The sequence below is a fragment of the Tripterygium wilfordii genome, chromosome 11 (genome assembly GCF_013401445.1).
Source record: "Tripterygium wilfordii isolate XIE 37 chromosome 11, ASM1340144v1, whole genome shotgun sequence".
Classification (NCBI taxonomy): domain Eukaryota; kingdom Viridiplantae; phylum Streptophyta; class Magnoliopsida; order Celastrales; family Celastraceae; genus Tripterygium; species Tripterygium wilfordii.
Genome location: NC_052242.1, coordinates 6,631,971 through 6,652,848, shown reverse-complemented (window position 1 = coordinate 6,652,848; position 20,878 = coordinate 6,631,971).

The following is a 20,878-nucleotide window of genomic DNA, read 5'->3' as shown; positions in this document are numbered from 1 at the left end:
CCAAAGCATCGATGTGGACCGTTGTACTCTATTTAGTGCTCTTAAAAGTCTAACTTGCTAGTTGAGCCTTCGTGCCACGTTTCGTAAGGTAAAGACGAATAGACCAAGTTATGTCTCAAATTGCAAAAACGTGAAAAGCTCCTCTATGGAGAGAGTTGAGCAATTCCAAAGCATCGATGTGGACCGTTGTACTCTATTTAGTGCTCTTAAAAGTCTAACTTGCTAGTTGAGCCTTCGTGCCACGTTTCGTAAGGTAAAGACGCGAATAGACCAAGTTATGTCTCAAATTGCAAAAAACGTGAAAAGCTCCTCTATGGAGAGAGTTGAGCAATTCCAAAGCATCGATGTGGACCGTTGTACTCTATTTAGTGCTCTTAAAAGTCTAACTTGCTAGTTGAGCCTTCGTGCCACGTTTCGTAAGGTAAAGAGCGAATAGACCAAGTTATGTCTCAAATTGCACAAAAACGTGAAAGCTCCTCTATGGAGAGAGTTGAGCAATTCCAAAGCATCGATGTGGACCGTTGTACTCTATTTAGTGCTCTTAAAAGTCTAACTTGCTAGTTGAGCCTTCGTGCCACGTTTCGTAAGGTAAAGACCGAATAGACCAAGTTATGTCTAAATTGCACAAAACGTGAAAGCTCCTCTATGGAGAGAGTTGAGCAATTCCAAAGCATCGTGGACCGTTGTACTCTATTTAGTGCTCTTAAAAGTCTAACTTGCTAGTTGAGCCTTCGTGCCACGTTTCGTAAGGTAAAGAGCGAATAGACCAAGTTATGTCTCAAATTGCACAAAAACGTGAAAGCTCCTCTATGGAGAGAGTTGAGCAATTCCAAAGCATCGATGTGGACCGTTGTACTCTATTTAGTGCTCTTAAAAGTCTAACTTGCTAGTTGAGCCTTCGTGCCACGTTTCGTAAGGTAAAGACGCGAATAGACCAAGTTATGTCTCAAATTGCACAAAAACGTGAAAAGCTCCTCTATGGAGAGAGTTGAGCAATTCCAAAGCATCATGTGGACCGTTGTACTCTATTTAGTGCTCTTAAAAGTCTAACTTGCTAGTTGAGCCTTCGTGCCACGTTTCGTAAGGTAAAGACCGAATAGACCAAGTTATGTCTCAAATTGCACAAAACGTGAAAAGCTCCTCTATGGAGAGAGTTGAGCAATTCCAAAGCATCGATGTGGACCGTTGTACTCTATTTAGTGCTCTTAAAAGTCTAACTTGCTAGTTGAGCCTTCGTGCCACGTTTCGTAAGGTAAAGAGCGAATAGACCAAGTTATGTCTCAAATTGCACAAAAACGTGAAAAGCTCCTCTATGGAGAGAGTTGAGCAATTCCAAAGCATCGATGTGGACCGTTGTACTCTATTTAGTGCTCTTAAAAGTCTAACTTGCTAGTTGAGCCTTCGTGCCACGTTTCGTAAGGTAAAGACACGAATAGACCAAGTTATGTCTCAAATTGCACAAAAACGTGAAAAGCTCCTCTATGGAGAGAGTTGAGCAATTCCAAAGCATCGATGTGGACCGTTGTACTCTATTTAGTGCTCTTAAAAGTCTAACTTGCTAGTTGAGCCTTCGTGCCACGTTTCGTAAGGTAGCGAATAGACCAAGTTATGTCTCAAATTGCACAAAAACGTGAAAAGCTCCTCTATGGAGAGAGTTGAGCAATTCCAAAGCATCGATGTGGACCGTTGTACTCTATTTAGTGCTCTTAAAAGTCTAACTTGCTAGTTGAGCCTTCGTGCCACGTTTCGTAAGGTAAAGACACGAATAGACCAAGTTATGTCTCAAATTGCAAAAACGTGAAAAGCTCCTCTATGGAGAGAGTTGAGCAATTCCAAAGCATCGATGTGGACCGTTGTACTCTATTTAGTGCTCTTAAAAGTCTAACTTGCTAGTTGAGCCTTCGTGCCACGTTTCGTAAGGTAAAGACGCGAATAGACCAAGTTATGTCTCAAATTGCACAAAAACGTGAAAAGCTCCTCTATGGAGAGAGTTGAGCAATTCCAAAGCATCGATGTGGACCGTTGTACTCTATTTAGTGCTCTTAAAAGTCTAACTTGCTAGTTGAGCCTTCGTGCCACGTTTCGTAAGGTAAAGACGAATAGACCAAGTTATGTCTCAAATTGCAAAAAACGTGAAACTCTCTCTATGGAGAGAGTTGAGCAATTCCAAAGCATCGATGTGGACCGTTGTACTCTATTTAGTGCTCTTAAAAGTCTAACTTGCTAGTTGAGCCTTCGTGCCACGTTTCGTAAGGTAAAGAGCGAATAGACCAAGTTATGTCTCAAATTGCACAAAAACGTGAAAGCTCCTCTATGGAGAGAGTTGAGCAATTCCAAAGCATCGATGTGGACCGTTGTACTCTATTTAGTGCTCTTAAAAGTCTAACTTGCTAGTTGAGCCTTCGTGCCACGTTTCGTAAGGTAAAGACGCGAATAGACCAAGTTATGTCTCAAATTGCAAAAATGAAGCTCCTCTATGGAGAGAGTTGAGCAATTCCAAAGCATCGATGTGGACCGTTGTACTCTATTTAGTGCTCTTAAAAGTCTAACTTGCTAGTTGAGCCTTCGTGCCACGTTTCGTAAGGTAAAGACACGAATAGACCAAGTTATGTCTCAAATTGCACAAAAACGTGAAACTCCTCTATGGAGAGAGTTGAGCAATTCCAAAGCATCATGTGGACCGTTGTACTCTATTTAGTGCTCTTAAAAGTCTAACTTGCTAGTTGAGCCTTCGTGCCACGTTTCGTAAGGTAAAGAGCGAATAGACCAAGTTATGTCTCAAATTGCACAAAAACGTGAAAAGCTCCTCTATGGAGAGAGTTGAGCAATTCCAAAGCATCGATGTGGACCGTTGTACTCTATTTAGTGCTCTTAAAAGTCTAACTTGCTAGTTGAGCCTTCGTGCCACGTTTCGTAAGGTAATAATACAACTATATGTTATGTCTCAAATTGCACAAAAACGTGAAAAGCTCCTCTATGGAGAGAGTTGAGCAATTCCAAAGCATCAATGTGGACCGTTGTACTCTATTTAGTGCTCTTAAAAGTCTAACTTGCTAGTTGAGCCTTCGTGCCACGTTTCGTAAGGTAAATACACGAATAGACATGTTATGTCTCAAATTGCACAAAAACGTGAAAAGCTCCTCTATGGAGAGAGTTGAGCAATTCCAAAGCATCGATGTGGACCGTTGTACTCTATTTAGTGCTCTTAAAAGTCTAACTTGCTAGTTGAGCCTTCGTGCCACGTTTCGTAAGGTAAATACACGAATAGACCAAGTTATGTCTCAAATTGCACAAAAACGTGAAAAGCTCCTCTATGGAGAGAGTTGAGCAATTCCAAAGCATCGATGTGGACCGTTGTACTCTATTTAGTGCTCTTAAAAGTCTAACTTGCTAGTTGAGCCTTCGTGCCACGTTTCGTAAGGTAAAGATGCGAATAGACCAAGTTATGTCTCAAATTGCACAAAACGTGAAAAGCTCCTCTATGGAGAGAGTTGAGCAATTCCAAAGCATCGATGTGGACCGTTGTACTCTATTTAGTGCTCTTAAAAGTCTAACTTGCTAGTTGAGCCTTCGTGCCACGTTTCGTAAGGTAAAGACAATAGACCAAGTTATGTCTCAAATTGCAAAAACGTGAAAGCTCCTCTATGGAGAGAGTTGAGCAATTCCAAAGCATCATGTGGACCGTTGTACTCTATTTAGTGCTCTTAAAAGTCTAACTTGCTAGTTGAGCCTTCGTGCCACGTTTCGTAAGGTAAAGACGCGAATAGACCAAGTTATGTCTAAATTGCTCAAAAATGAAAGCTCCTCTATGGAGAGAGTTGAGCAATTCCAAAGCATCAATGTGGACCGTTGTACTCTATTTAGTGTTCTTAGAAGTCTACCTTGCAAGTTGAGCGTTCGTGCCACGTTTCGTAAGGTAAAGACGTGAATAGACCAAGTTATGTCCTAAATTGCTTAAAAACGTGAAACGCTCCTCTATGGAGAGAGTTGAGCAATTCCAAAGCATCAATGTGGACCGTTGTACTCTATTTAGTGTTCTTAGAAGTCTACCTTGCAAGTTGAGCCTTCGTGCCACGTTTCGTAAGGTAAAGACGAATAGACCAAGTTATGTCTCAAATTGCACAAAAACGTGAAAAGCTCCTCTATGGAGAGAGTTGAGCAATTCCAAAGCATCGATGTGGACCGTTGTACTCTATTTAGTGCTCTTAAAAGTCTAACTTGCTAGTTGAGCCTTCGTGCCACGTTTCGTAAGGTAAATACACGAATAGACCAAGTTATGTCTCAAATTGCACAAAAACGTGAAAAGCTCCTCTATGGAGAGAGTTGAGCAATTCCAAAGCATCGATGTGGACCGTTGTACTCTATTTAGTGCTCTTAAAAGTCTAACTTGCTAGTTGAGCCTTCGTGCCACGTTTCGTAAGGTAAATACACGAATAGACATGTTATGTCTCAAATTGCACAAAAACGTGAAAAGCTCCTCTATGGAGAGAGTTGAGCAATCCAAAGCATCGATGTGGACCGTTGTACTCTATTTAGTGCTCTTAAAAGTCTAACTTGCTAGTTGAGCCTTCGTGCCACGTTTCGTAAGGTAAATACACGAATAGACCAAGTTATGTCTCAAATTGCACAAAAACGTGAAAAGCTCCTCTATGGAGAGAGTTGAGCAATTCCAAAGCATCGATGTGGACCGTTGTACTCTATTTAGTGCTCTTAAAAGTCTAACTTGCTAGTTGAGCCTTCGTGCCACGTTTCGTAAGGTAACGATGCGAATAGACCAAGTTATGTCTCAAATTGCACAAAAACGTGAAAAGCTCCTCTATGGAGAGAGTTGAGCAATTCCAAAGCATCGATGTGGACCGTTGTACTCTATTTAGTGCTCTTAAAAGTCTAACTTGCTAGTTGAGCCTTCGTGCCACGTTTCGTAAGGTAAAGACACGAATAGACCAAGTTATGTCTCAAATTGCACAAAACGTGAAAAGCTCCTCTATGGAGAGAGTTGAGCAATTCCAAAGCATCGATGTGGACCGTTGTACTCTATTTAGTGCTCTTAAAAGTCTAACTTGCTAGTTGAGCCTTCGTGCCACGTTTCGTAAGGTAAGACGCGAATAGACCAAGTTATGTCAAATTGCACAAAAACGTGAAAAGCTCCTCTATGGAGAGAGTTGAGCAATTCCAAAGCATCGATGTGGACCGTTGTACTCTATTTAGTGCTCTTAAAAGTCTAACTTGCTAGTTGAGCCTTCGTGCCACGTTTCGTAAGGTAAAGACACGAATAGACCAAGTTATGTCAAATTGCAAAAACGTGAAAGCTCCTCTATGGAGAGAGTTGAGCAATTCCAAAGCATCGATGTGGACCGTTGTACTCTATTTAGTGCTCTTAAAAGTCTAACTTGCTAGTTGAGCCTTCGTGCCACGTTTCGTAAGGTAAAGAGCGAATAGACCAAGTTATGTCTCAAATTGCACAAAAACGTGAAAGCTCCTCTATGGAGAGAGTTGAGCAATTCCAAAGCATCGATGTGGACCGTTGTACTCTATTTAGTGCTCTTAAAAGTCTAACTTGCTAGTTGAGCCTTCGTGCCACGTTTCGTAAGGTAAAGACGCGAATAGACCAAGTTATGTCTAAATTGCTCAAAAACGTGAAAGCTCCTCTATGGAGAGAGTTGAGCAATTCCAAAGCATCGATGTGGACCGTTGTACTCTATTTAGTGCTCTTAAAAGTCTAACTTGCTAGTTGAGCCTTCGTGCCACGTTTCGTAAGGTAAAGACACGAATAGACCAAGTTATGTCAAATTGCAAAAACGTGAAACTCCTCTATGGAGAGAGTTGCAATTCCAAAGCATCGATGTGGACCGTTGTACTCTATTTAGTGCTCTTAAAAGTCTAACTTGCTAGTTGAGCCTTCGTGCCACGTTTCGTAAGGTAAGACGAATAGACCAAGTTGTATGTCAAATTGCACAAAACGTGAAAAGCTCCTCTATGGAGAGAGTTGAGCAATTCCAAAGCATCGATGTGGACCGTTGTACTCTATTTAGTGCTCTTAAAAGTCTAACTTGCTAGTTGAGCCTTCGTGCCACGTTTCGTAAGGTAAATACACGAATAGACATTATGTCTCAAATTGCACAAAAACGTGAAAAGCTCCTCTATGGAGAGAGTTGAGCAATTCCAAAGCATCGATGTGGACCGTTGTACTCTATTTAGTGCTCTTAAAAGTCTAACTTGCTAGTTGAGCCTTCGTGCCACGTTTCGTAAGGTAACGATGCGAATAGACCAAGTTATGTCTCAAATTGCACAAAAACGTGAAAAGCTCCTCTATGGAGAGAGTTGAGCAATTCAAAGCATCGATGTGGACCGTTGTACTCTATTTAGTGCTCTTAAAAGTCTAACTTGCTAGTTGAGCCTTCGTGCCACGTTTCGTAAGGTAAAGACACGAATAGACCAAGTTATGTCTCAAATTGCAAAAACGTGAAAAGCTCCTCTATGGAGAGAGTTGAGCAATTCCAAAGCATCATGTGGACCGTTGTACTCTATTTAGTGCTCTTAAAAGTCTAACTTGCTAGTTGAGCCTTCGTGCCACGTTTCGTAAGGTAAACACGAATAGACCAAGTTATGTCTCAAATTGCACAAAACGTGAAAAGCTCCTCTATGGAGAGAGTTGAGCAATTCCAAAGCATCATGTGGACCGTTGTACTCTATTTAGTGCTCTTAAAAGTCTAACTTGCTAGTTGAGCCTTCGTGCCACGTTTCGTAAGGTAAATACACGAATAGACCAAGTTATGTCTCAAATTGCACAAAACGTGAAAAGCTCCTCTATGGAGAGAGTTGAGCAATTCCAAAGCATCGATGTGGACCGTTGTACTCTATTTAGTGCTCTTAAAAGTCTAACTTGCTAGTTGAGCCTTCGTGCCACGTTTCGTAAGGTAAATACACGAATAGACCAAGTTATGTCTCAAATTGCACAAAAACGTGAAAAGCTCCTCTATGGAGAGAGTTGAGCAATTCCAAAGCATCGATGTGGACCGTTGTACTCTATTTAGTGCTCTTAAAAGTCTAACTTGCTAGTTGAGCCTTCGTGCCACGTTTCGTAAGGTAAAGACGAATAGACCAAGTTATGTCTCAAATTGCACAAAAACGTGAAAGCTCCTCTATGGAGAGAGTTGAGCAATTCCAAAGCATCGATGTGGACCGTTGTACTCTATTTAGTGCTCTTAAAAGTCTAACTTGCTAGTTGAGCCTTCGTGCCACGTTTCGTAAGGTAAAGACACGAATAGACCAAGTTATGTCTCAAATTGCAAAAAACGTGAAACGCTCCTCTATGGAGAGAGTTGAGCAATTCCAAAGCATCGATGTGGACCGTTGTACTCTATTTAGTGCTCTTAAAAGTCTAACTTGCTAGTTGAGCCTTCGTGCCACGTTTCGTAAGGTAAATACACGAATAGACATGTTATGTCTCAAATTGCACAAAAACGTGAAAAGCTCCTCTATGGAGAGAGTTGAGCAATTCCAAAGCATCAATGTGGACCGTTGTACTCTATTTAGTGCTCTTAAAAGTCTAACTTGCTAGTTGAGCCTTCGTGCCACGTTTCGTAAGGTAAATACACGAATAGACATGTTATGTCTCAAATTGCACAAAAACGTGAAAAGCTCCTCTATGGAGAGAGTTGAGCAATCCAAAGCATCATGTGGACCGTTGTACTCTATTTAGTGCTCTTAAAAGTCTAACTTGCTAGTTGAGCCTTCGTGCCACGTTTCGTAAGGTAAATACACGAATAGACCAAGTTATGTCTCAAATTGCACAAAAACGTGAAAAGCTCCTCTATGGAGAGAGTTGAGCAATTCCAAAGCATCGATGTGGACCGTTGTACTCTATTTAGTGCTCTTAAAAGTCTAACTTGCTAGTTGAGCCTTCGTGCCACGTTTCGTAAGGTAACGATGCGAATAGACCAAGTTATGTCTCAAATTGCACAAAAACGTGAAAAGCTCCTCTATGGAGAGAGTTGAGCAATTCCAAAGCATCGATGTGGACCGTTGTACTCTATTTAGTGCTCTTAAAAGTCTAACTTGCTAGTTGAGCCTTCGTGCCACGTTTCGTAAGGTAAATACACGAATAGACAAGTTATGTCTCAAATTGCACAAAAACGTGAAAAGCTCCTCTATGGAGAGAGTTGAGCAATTCCAAAGCATCAATGTGGACCTTGTACTCTATTTAGTGCTCTTAAAAGTCTAACTTGCTAGTTGAGCCTTCGTGCCACGTTTCGTAAGGTAAACACGAATAGACATTATGTCTCAAATTGCACAAAAAGTGAAAAGCTCCTCTATGGAGAGTTGAGCAATCCAAAGCATCATGTGGACCGTTGTACTCTATTTAGTGCTCTTAAAAGTCTAACTTGCTAGTTGAGCCTTCGTGCCACGTTTCGTAAGGTAAATACACGAATAGACCAAGTTATGTCTCAAATTGCACAAAAACGTGAAAAGCTCCTCTATGGAGAGAGTTGAGCAATCCAAAGCATCGATGTGGACCGTTGTACTCTATTTAGTGCTCTTAAAAGTCTAACTTGCTAGTTGAGCCTTCGTGCCACGTTTCGTAAGGTAAAGACGAATAGACCAAGTTATGTCTCAAATTGCACAAAAACGTGAAAGCTCCTCTATGGAGAGAGTTGAGCAATTCCAAAGCATCGATGTGGACCGTTGTACTCTATTTAGTGCTCTTAAAAGTCTAACTTGCTAGTTGAGCCTTCGTGCCACGTTTCGTAAGGTAAAGACACGAATAGACCAAGTTATGTCTCAAATTGCAAAAACGTGAAAGCTCCTCTATGGAGAGAGTTGAGCAATTCCAAAGCATCGATGTGGACCGTTGTACTCTATTTAGTGCTCTTAAAAGTCTAACTTGCTAGTTGAGCCTTCCTGCCACGTTTCGTAAGGTAAATACACGAATAGACCAAGTTATGTCTCAAATTACACAAAAACGTGAAAAGCTCCTCTATGGAGAGACTTGACCAATTCCAAAGCATCAATGTGGACCGTTGTACTCTATTTAGTGCTCTTAAAAGTCTAACTTGCTAGTTGAGCCTTCGTGCCACGTTTCGTAAGGTAAACACGAATAGACCAAGTTATGTCTCAAATTGCACAAAAACGTGAAAAGCTCCTCTATGGAGAGAGTTGAGCAATCCAAAGCATCGATGTGGACCGTTGTACTCTATTTAGTGCTCTTAAAAGTCTAACTTGCTAGTTGAGCCTTCGTGCCACGTTTCGTAAGGTAAAGCGAATAGACCAAGTTATGTCTCAAATTGCACAAAAACGTGAAAAGCTCCTCTATGGAGAGAGTTGAGCAATTCCAAAGCATCGATGTGGACCGTTGTACTCTATTTAGTGCTCTTAAAAGTCTAACTTGCTAGTTGAGCCTTCGTGCCACGTTTCGTAAGGTAAATACACGAATAGACCAGTTATGTCTCAAATTGCACAAAAACGTGAAAAGCTCCTCTATGGAGAGAGTTGAGCAATTCCAAAGCATCAATGTGGACCTTGTACTCTATTTAGTGCTCTTAAAAGTCTAACTTGCTAGTTGAGCCTTCGTGCCACGTTTCGTAAGGTAAATACACGAATAGACATGTTATGTTCAAATTGCACAAAAACGTGAAAAGCTCCTCTAGGAGAGGTTGAGCAAATCCAAAGCATCATGTGGACCGTTGTACTCTATTTAGTGCTCTTAAAAGTCTAACTTGCTAGTTGAGCCTTCGTGCCACGTTTCGTAAGGTAAATACACGAATAGACCAAGTTATGTCTCAAATTGCACAAAAACGTGAAAAGCTCCTCTATGGAGAGAGTTGAGCAATCCAAAGCATCGATGTGGACCGTTGTACTCTATTTAGTGCTCTTAAAAGTCTAACTTGCTAGTTGAGCCTTCGTGCCACGTTTCGTAAGGTAACGATGCGAATAGACCAAGTTATGTCTCAAATTGCACAAAAACGTGAAAAGCTCCTCTATGGAGAGAGTTGAGCAATTCAAAGCATCGATGTGGACCGTTGTACTCTATTTAGTGCTCTTAAAAGTCTAACTTGCTAGTTGAGCCTTCGTGCCACGTTTCGTAAGGTAAAGACACGAATAGACCAAGTTATGTCTCAAATTGCAAAAACGTGAAAGCTCCTCTATGGAGAGAGTTGAGCAATTCCAAAGCATCGATGTGGACCGTTGTACTCTATTTAGTGCTCTTAAAAGTCTAACTTGCTAGTTGAGCCTTCGTGCCACGTTTCGTAAGGTAAATACACGAATAGACAAGTTATGTCAAATTGCACAAAAACGTGAAAAGCTCCTCTATGGAGAGAGTTGAGCAATTCCAAAGCATCAATGTGGACCTTGTACTCTATTTAGTGCTCTTAAAAGTCTAACTTGCTAGTTGAGCCTTCGTGCCACGTTTCGTAAGGTAAATACACGAATAGACATGTTATGTCTCAAATTGCACAAAAGTGAAAAGCTCCTCTATGGAGAGAGTTGAGCAATCCAAAGCATCATGTGGACCGTTGTACTCTATTTAGTGCTCTTAAAAGTCTAACTTGCTAGTTGAGCCTTCGTGCCACGTTTCGTAAGGTAAATACACGAATAGACAAGTTATGTCTCAAATTGCACAAAAACGTGAAAAGCTCCTCTATGGAGAGAGTTGAGCAATCCAAAGCATCGATGTGGACCGTTGTACTCTATTTAGTGCTCTTAAAAGTCTAACTTGCTAGTTGAGCCTTCGTGCCACGTTTCGTAAGGTAAGATGCGAATAGACCAAGTTATGTCTCAAATTGCTACAAAACGTGAAAAGCTCCTCTATGGAGAGAGTTGAGCAATTCCAAAGCATCGATGTGGACCGTTGTACTCTATTTAGTGCTCTTAAAAGTCTAACTTGCTAGTTGAGCCTTCGTGCCACGTTTCGTAAGGTAAAGACACGAATAGACCAAGTTATGTCTCAAATTGCACAAAACGTGAAAAGCTCCTCTATGGAGAGAGTTGAGCAATTCCAAAGCATCAATGTGGACCGTTGTACTCTATTTAGTGCTCTTAAAAGTCTAACTTGCTAGTTGAGCCTTCGTGCCACGTTTCGTAAGGTAAAGACGCGAATAGACCAAGTTATGTCTCAAATTGCACAAAAACGTGAAAAGCTCCTCTATGGAGAGAGTTGAGCAATTCCAAAGCATCGATGTGGACCGTTGTACTCTATTTAGTGCTCTTAAAAGTCTAACTTGCTAGTTGAGCCTTCGTGCCACGTTTCGTAAGGTAAAGACGAATAGACCAAGTTATGTCTAAATTGCAAAAACGTGAAAGCTCCTCTATGGAGAGAGTTGAGCAATTCCAAAGCATCATGTGGACCGTTGTACTCTATTTAGTGCTCTTAAAAGTCTAACTTGCTAGTTGAGCCTTCGTGCCACGTTTCGTAAGGTAAAGAGCGAATAGACCAAGTTATGTCTCAAATTGCACAAAAACGTGAAAGCTCCTCTATGGAGAGAGTTGAGCAATTCCAAAGCATCATGTGGACCGTTGTACTCTATTTAGTGCTCTTAAAAGTCTAACTTGCTAGTTAGCCTTCGTGCCACGTTTCGTAAGGTAAAGACGCGAATAGACCATTATGTCTAAATTGCACAAAAACGTGAAAGCTCCTCTATGGAGAGAGTTGAGCAATTCCAAAGCATCGATGTGGACCGTTGTACTCTATTTAGTGCTCTTAAAAGTCTAACTTGCTAGTTGAGCCTTCGTGCCACGTTTCGTAAGGTAAAGACACGAATAGACCAAGTTATGTCTAAATTGCAAAAACGTGAAACTCCTCTATGGAGAGAGTTGAGCAATTCCAAAGCATCAATGTGGACCGTTGTACTCTATTTAGTGCTCTTAAAAGTCTAACTTGCTAGTTGAGCCTTCGTGCCACGTTTCGTAAGGTAAATACACGAATAGATCATGTTATGTCTCAAATTGCACAAAAACGTGAAAAGCTCCTCTATGGAGAGAGTTGAGCAATTCCAAAGCATCATGTGGACCGTTGTACTCTATTTAGTGCTCTTAAAAGTCTAACTTGCTAGTTGAGCCTTCGTGCCACGTTTCGTAAGGTAAAGACACGAATAGACCAAGTTATGTCTCAAATTGCAAAAACGTGAAAGCTCCTCTATGAGAGAGTTGAGCAATTCAAAGCATCGATGTGGACCGTTGTACTCTATTTAGTGCTCTTAAAAGTCTAACTTGCTAGTTGAGCCTTCGTGCCACGTTTCGTAAGGTAAACACGAATAGACATGTTATGTCTCAAATTGCACAAAAACGTGAAAAGCTCCTCTATGGAGAGAGTTGAGCAATTCCAAAGCATCATGTGGACCGTTGTACTCTATTTAGTGCTCTTAAAAGTCTAACTTGCTAGTTGAGCCTTCGTGCCACGTTTCGTAAGGTAAATACACGAATAGACATGTTATGTCTCAAATTGCACAAAAAGTGAAAAGCTCCTCTATGGAGAGAGTTGAGCAAATCCAAAGCATCATGTGGACCTTTGTACTCTATTTAGTGCTCTTAAAAGTCTAACTTGCTAGTTGAGCCTTCGTGCCACGTTTCGTAAGGTAATACACGAATAGACATGTTATGTCTCAAATTGCACAAAAACGTGAAAAGCTCCTCTATGGAGAGAGTTGAGCAAATCCAAAGCATCGATGTGGACCGTTGTACTCTATTTAGTGCTCTTAAAAGTCTAACTTGCTAGTTGAGCCTTCGTGCCACGTTTCGTAAGGTAAAGATGCGAATAGACCAAGTTATGTCTCAAATTGCACAAAAACGTGAAAAGCTCCTCTATGGAGAGAGTTGAGCAATTCCAAAGCATCGATGTGGACCGTTGTACTCTATTTAGTGCTCTTAAAAGTCTAACTTGCTAGTTGAGCCTTCGTGCCACGTTTCGTAAGGTAAAGACACGAATAGACCAAGTTATGTCTCAAATTGCTTAAAAACGTGAAACGCTCCTCTATGGAGAGAGTTGAGCAATTCCAAAGCATCGATGTGGACCGTTGTACTCTATTTAGTGCTCTTAAAAGTCTAACTTGCTAGTTGAGCCTTCGTGCCACGTTTCGTAAGGTAACGATGCGTGCGACTAGACCAAGTTATGTGTGACATTGCACAAAAACGTGAAAAGCTCCTCTATGGAGAGAGTTGCGCAATTCCAAGCATCGATGTGGACCATTGTACTCTATTTAGTGGCTCTTAAAAGTCTAACTTGCTAGTTGAGCCTTCGTGCACGTTTCGTAAGGTAAAGACACGAATAGACCAAGTTATGTCTAAAATTGCTTAAAAACGTGAAACGCTCCTCTATGGAGAGAGTTGAGCAATTCCAAAGCATCGATGTGGACCGTTGTACTCTATTTAGTTGCTCTTAAAAGTCTAACTTGCTAGTTGACCTTAGTGCCACGTTTCGTAAGGTAAAGAGGCGAATAGACCAAGTTATGTGTCAAATTGCACAAAAACGTTGAAAGCTCCTCTATGGAGAGAGTTGAGCAATTCCAAAGCATCAATGTGGACCGTTGTACTCTACTTAGTGCTATTAAAAGTCTAACTTGCTAGTAAGCCTTCGTGCCACGTTTCGTAAGGAAAAGACGCGAATAGACCAAACTTATGTCTAAAATTGCTCAAAAATGTGAAACAGCTCCTCTATGGAGAGAGTTGAGCAATTCCAAAGCATCGATGTAGACCGTTGTACTCTATTTAGTGCTCTTAAAAGTCTAACTTGCTAGTTGAGCCTTCGTGCCACGTTTCGTAAGGTAAAGCACGAATAGACCAAGTTATGTCTCAAATTGCACAAAAACGTGAAAAGCTCCTCTATGGAGAGAGTTGAGCAATTCCAAAGCATCATGTGGACCGTTGTACTCTATTTAGTGCTCTTAAAAGTCTAACTTGCTAGTTGAGCCTTCGTGCCACGTTTCGTAAGGTAAAGACGAATAGACCAAGTTATGTCTCAAATTGCACAAAAACGTGAAAAGCTCCTCTATGGAGAGAGTTGAGCAATTCCAAAGCATCGATGTGGACCGTTGTACTCTATTTAGTGCTCTTAAAAGTCTAACTTGCTAGTTGAGCCTTCGTGCCACGTTTCGTAAGGTAAATACGAATAGACCAAGTTATGTCTCAAATTGCACAAAAACGTGAAAAGCTCCTCTATGGAGAGAGTTGAGCAATTCCAAAGCATCGATGTGGACCGTTGTACTCTATTTAGTGCTCTTAAAAGTCTAACTTGCTAGTTGAGCCTTCGTGCCACGTTTCGTAAGGTAAAGACGAATAGACCAAGTTATGTCTCAAATTGCACAAAACGTGAAACTCCTCTATGGAGAGAGTTGAGCAATTCCAAAGCATCGATGTGGACCGTTGTACTCTATTTAGTGCTCTTAAAAGTCTAACTTGCTAGTTGAGCCTTCGTGCCACGTTTCGTAAGGTAAAGACACGAATAGACCAAGTTATGTCTCAAATTGCACAAAAACGTGAAAAGCTCCTCTATGGAGAGAGTTGAGCAATTCCAAAGCATCGATGTGGACCGTTGTACTCTATTTAGTGCTCTTAAAAGTCTAACTTGCTAGTTGAGCCTTCGTGCCACGTTTCGTAAGGTAAAGACGAATAGACCAAGTTATGTCTCAAATTGCACAAAACGTGAAAAGCTCCTCTATGGAGAGAGTTGAGCAATTCCAAAGCATCGATGTGGACCGTTGTACTCTATTTAGTGCTCTTAAAAGTCTAACTTGCTAGTTGAGCCTTCGTGCCACGTTTCGTAAGGTAAAGACACGAATAGACCAAGTTATGTCAAATTGCAAAAACGTGAAAAGCTCCTCTATGGAGAGAGTTGAGCAATTCCAAAGCATCGATGTGGACCGTTGTACTCTATTTAGTGCTCTTAAAAGTCTAACTTGCTAGTTGAGCCTTCGTGCCACGTTTCGTAAGGTAAAGACGCGAATAGACCAAGTTATGTCTCAAATTGCACAAAAACGTGAAAGCTCCTCTATGGAGAGAGTTGAGCAATTCCAAAGCATCGATGTGGACCGTTGTACTCTATTTAGTGCTCTTAAAAGTCTAACTTGCTAGTTGAGCCTTCGTGCCACGTTTCGTAAGGTAAAGACGCGAATAGACCAAGTTATGTCTAAAATTGCACAAAACGTGAAAGCTCCTCTATGGAGAGAGTTGAGCAATTCCAAAGCATCAATGTGGACCGTTGTACTCTATTTAGTGCTCTTAAAAGTCTAACTTGCTAGTTGAGCCTTCGTGCCACGTTTCGTAAGGTAAAGCACGAATAGACCAAGTTATGTCTAAAATTGCAAAAACGTGAAAAGCTCCTCTATGGAGAGAGTTGAGCAATTCCAAAGCATCATGTGGACCGTTGTACTCTATTTAGTGCTCTTAAAAGTCTAACTTGCTAGTTGAGCCTTCGTGCCACGTTTCGTAAGGTAAGATGCGAATAGACCATTATGTCTCAAATTGCACAAAAACGTGAAAAGCTCCTCTATGGAGAGAGTTGAGCAATTCCAAAGCATCGATGTGGACCGTTGTACTCTATTTAGTGCTCTTAAAAGTCTAACTTGCTAGTTGAGCCTTCGTGCCACGTTTCGTAAGGTAAATACACGAATAGACCAAGTTATGTCTCAAATTGCACAAAAACGTGAAAAGCTCCTCTATGGAGAGAGTTGAGCAATCCAAAGCATCGATGTGGACCGTTGTACTCTATTTAGTGCTCTTAAAAGTCTAACTTGCTAGTTGAGCCTTCGTGCCACGTTTCGTAAGGTAAGATGCGAATAGACCAAGTTATGTCTCAAATTGCACAAAAACGTGAAAAGCTCCTCTATGGAGAGAGTTGAGCAATTCCAAAGCATCGATGTGGACCGTTGTACTCTATTTAGTGCTCTTAAAAGTCTAACTTGCTAGTTGAGCCTTCGTGCCACGTTTCGTAAGGTAAAGACACGAATAGACCAAGTTATGTCTCAAATTGCAAAAACGTGAAAAGCTCCTCTATGGAGAGAGTTGAGCAATTCCAAAGCATCGATGTGGACCGTTGTACTCTATTTAGTGCTCTTAAAAGTCTAACTTGCTAGTTGAGCCTTCGTGCCACGTTTCGTAAGGTAAAGACGCGAATAGACCAAGTTATGTCTCAAATTGCACAAAACGTGAAAAGCTCCTCTATGGAGAGAGTTGAGCAATTCCAAAGCATCGATGTGGACCGTTGTACTCTATTTAGTGCTCTTAAAAGTCTAACTTGCTAGTTGAGCCTTCGTGCCACGTTTCGTAAGGTAAAGACACGAATAGACCAAGTTATGTCTAAATTGCACAAAACGTGAAAGCTCCTCTATGGAGAGAGTTGAGCAATTCCAAAGCATCATGTGGACCGTTGTACTCTATTTAGTGCTCTTAAAAGTCTAACTTGCTAGTTGAGCCTTCGTGCCACGTTTCGTAAGGTAAAGAGCGAATAGACCAAGTTATGTCTAAATTGCACAAAAACGTGAAAGCTCCTCTATGGAGAGAGTTGAGCAATTCCAAAGCATCGATGTGGACCGTTGTACTCTATTTAGTGCTCTTAAAAGTCTAACTTGCTAGTTGAGCCTTCGTGCCACGTTTCGTAAGGTAAAGACGCGAATAGACCAAGTTATGTCTAAAATTGCTCAAAAACGTGAAAGCTCCTCTATGGAGAGAGTTGAGCAATTCCAAAGCATCATGTGGACCGTTGTACTCTATTTAGTGCTCTTAAAAGTCTAACTTGCTAGTTGAGCCTTCGTGCCACGTTTCGTAAGGTAAAGACACGAATAGACCAAGTTATGTCTAAATTGCAAAAACGTGAAAAGCTCCTCTATGGAGAGAGTTAGCAATTCCAAAGCATCGATGTGGACCGTTGTACTCTATTTAGTGCTCTTAAAAGTCTAACTTGCTAGTTGAGCCTTCGTGCCACGTTTCGTAAGGTAAGATGCGAATAGACCAAGTTATGTCTCAAATTGCACAAAAACGTGAAAAGCTCCTCTATGGAGAGAGTTGAGCAATTCCAAAGCATCAATGTGGACCGTTGTACTCTATTTAGTGCTCTTAAAAGTCTAACTTGCTAGTTGAGCCTTCGTGCCACGTTTCGTAAGGTAAACACGAATAGACATGTTATGTCTCAAATTGCACAAAAACGTGAAAAGCTCCTCTATGGAGAGAGTTGAGCAATTCCAAAGCATCATGTGGACCGTTGTACTCTATTTAGTGCTCTTAAAAGTCTAACTTGCTAGTTGAGCCTTCGTGCCACGTTTCGTAAGGTAATACACGAATAGATCATGTTATGTCTCAAATTGCACAAAAACGTGAAAAGCTCCTCTATGGAGAGAGTTGAGCAATCCAAAGCATCGATGTGGACCGTTGTACTCTATTTAGTGCTCTTAAAAGTCTAACTTGCTAGTTGAGCCTTCGTGCCACGTTTCGTAAGGTAACGATGCGAATAGACCAAGTTATGTCTCAAATTGCACAAAAACGTGAAAAGCTCCTCTATGGAGAGAGTTGAGCAATTCCAAAGCATCGATGTGGACCGTTGTACTCTATTTAGTGCTCTTAAAAGTCTAACTTGCTAGTTGAGCCTTCGTGCCACGTTTCGTAAGGTAAAGACGAATAGACCAAGTTATGTCTCAATTGCTTAAAAACGTGAAAACGCTCCTCTATGAGAGAGTTGAGCAATTCCAAAGCATCAATGTGGACCGTTGTACTCTATTTAGTGCTCTTAAAAGTCTAACTTGCTAGTTGAGCTTGTCAGCCCACGTTTCGTAAGGTAACGATGCGTGCGACTAGACCAAGTTATGTGTGACATTGCTACAAAAACGTGAAAAGCTCCTCTATGGAGAGAGTTGCGCAATTCCAAAGCATCGATGTGGACCGATTGTACTCTATTTAGTGCTCTTAAAAGTCTAACTTGCTAGTGAGCCTTCGTGCCACGTTTCGTAAGGTAAAGACACGAATAGACCAAGTTATGGTCTAAAATTGCTTAAAAACGTGAAACGCTCCTCTATGGAGAGAGTTGAGCAATTCCAAAGCATCGATGTGGACCGTTGTACTCTATTTAGTGCTCTTAAAAGTCTAACTTGCTAGTTGATCCTTAGTGCCACGTTTCGTAAGGTAAAGACGGCGAATAGACCAAGTTATGTGTCAAATTGCACAAAAACGTGGAAAGCTCCTCTATGGAGAGAGTTGAGCAATTCCAAAGCATCAATGTGGACCGTTGTACTCTACTTTAGTGCTATTAAAAGTCTAACTGCTAGTTAAGCCTTCGTGCCACGTTTCGTAAGGAAAAGACGCGAATAGACCAAGTTATGTCTAAAATTGCTCAAAAATGTGAACAGCTCCTCTATGGAGAGAGTTGAGCAATTCCAAAGCATCGATGTAGACCGTTTGTACTCTATTTAGTGCTCTTAAAAGTCTAACTTGCTTAGTTGAGCCTTCGTGCCAACGTTTCGTAAGGTAAAGACACGAATAGACCAAGTTATGTCTAAAATTGCTTACAAAACTTGAAACGCTCCTCTATGGAGAGAGTTTAGCAATTCCAAAGCATCAATGTGGACCGTTGTACTCTATTTAGTTCTCTTAAAAGTCTAACTTGCTAGTTGAGCCTTCGTGCCACGTTTCGTAAGGTAACGATCGAGTAGACCAAGTTATGTGTGAAATTGCACAAAAACGTGAAAAGCTCCTCTATGGAGAGAGTTGCGCAATTCCAAAGCATCGATAGTGGACCGTTGTACTCTATTTAGTGCTCTTAAAAGTCTAACTTGCTAGTTGAGCCTTCGTGTCACGTTTCGTAAGGTAAAATACACGAATAGATCATGTTATGTCTCAAATTGCACAAAAACGTGAAAAGCTCCTCTATGGAGAGAGTTGAGCAAATTCCAAAGCATCGATGTGGACCGTTGTACTCTATTTAGTGCTCTTAAAAGTCTAACTTGCTAGTTGAGCCTTCGTGCCACGTTTCGTAAGGTAAAGACTGCGAATAGACCAAGTTACTGTCTCAAATTACACAAAAACGTGAAAAGCTCCCTCTATGGAGAGAGGTGAGCAATTACAAAGCATCGATGTGGACCGTTGTACTCTATTTAGTGCTCTTAAAAGTCTAACTTGCTAGTTGAGCCTTCGTGCCACGTTTCGTAAGGTAAAGACACGAATAGACCAAGTTATGTCTCAAATTGATTAAAAACATTGAACGCTCCTCTATAGGAGAGAGTTGAGCAATTCCAAAGCATCAATGTGGACCGTTGTACTCTATTTTAGTGCTCTTAAAAGTCTAACTTGCTAGTTGAGCCTTCATGCCACGTTTCCGTAAGGTAACGATGCGTTTGCGAATAGACCAAGTTATGTGTGACATTGCACAAAAACGTGAAAAGCTCCTCTATGGAGAGAGTTGCGCAATTCCAAAGCATCGATGTGACCATTGTACTCTATTTAGTGCTCTTAAAGTCTAACTTGCTAGTTGAGCCTTCGTGCCACGTTTCTGTAAGGTAAAAAGACACGAATAGACCAAGTTATGTCTCAAATTGCTTAAAAACGTGAAACGCTCCTCTATGGAGAGAGTTGAGCAATTCCAAAGCATCAATGTGGACCGTTGTACTCTATTTAGTGCTCTAAAGTCTAACTTGCTAGTTGAGCCTTCAGTGCCACGTTTCGTAAGGTAAAGAGCGTCGAATAGACCAAGTTATGTCTAAATTGCACAAAAACGTGAAAGCTCCTTATGGAGAGAGTTGAGCAATTCCAAAGCATCGATGTGGACCAGTTTGTACTCTATTTAGTGCTCTAAAAGTCTAACTTGCTAGTTTAGCCTTCGTGCCCACGTTTCGTAAGGTAAAGACCGAATAGACCAAGTTATGTCTAAAATTGCTTAAAAAACGTGAACGCTCCTCTATGGAGAGAGTTGAGCAATTCCCAAAGCATCGATGTGGACCGTTGTACTCTATTTAGTGTCTCTTAAAAGTCTAACTTGCTAGTTGAGCCTTCGTGCCACGTTTCGTAAGGTAAAGAGCGAATAGACCAAGTTATGTGTAAATTGCTTACAAAAACGTGAAACGCTCCTCTATGGAGAGAGTTGAGCAATTCCAAAGCATCAATGATGGACCGTTGTACTCTATTTAGTGCTCTTAAAAGTCTAACTTGCTAGTTGAGCCTTCGTGCCACGTTTCGTAAGGTAAAGACGCGAATAGACCAAGTTATGTCTCAAATTGCACAAAAACGTGAAAAGCTCCTCTATGGAGAGAGTTGAGCAATTCCAAAGCATCGAATGTGGACCGTTGTACTCTATTTAGTGCTCTTAAAGTCTACTTGCTAGTTGAGCCTTCGTGCCACGTTTCGTAAGGTAAATACACGAATAGATCATGTTATGTCTCAAATTGCACAAAAACGTGAAAAGCTCCTCTATGGAGAGAGTTGAGCAATCCAAAGCATCAATGTGGACCTTTGTACTCTATTTAGTGCTCTTAAAAGTCTAACTTGCTAGTTGAGCCTTCGTGCCACGTTTCGTAAGGTAAATACACGAATAGATCCATGTTATGTCTCAAATTGCACAAAAACGTGAAAAGCTCCTCTATGGAGAGAGTTGAGCAATCCAAAGCATCGATGTGGACCTTTGTACTCTATTTAGTGCTCTTAAAAGTCTAACTTGCTAGTTGAGCCTTCGTGCCACGTTTCGTAAGGTAAATACACGAATAGATCATGTTATGTCTCAAATTGCACAAAAACGTGAAAAGCTCCTCTATGGAGAGAGTTGAGCAAATTCCAAAGCATCGATGTGGACCGTTGTACTCTATTTAGTGCTCTTAAAAGTCTAACTTGCTAGTTGAGCCTTCGTGCCACGTTTCGTAAGGTAAAGACACGAATAGACAAGTTATGTCTCAAATTGTACAAAAACGTGAAA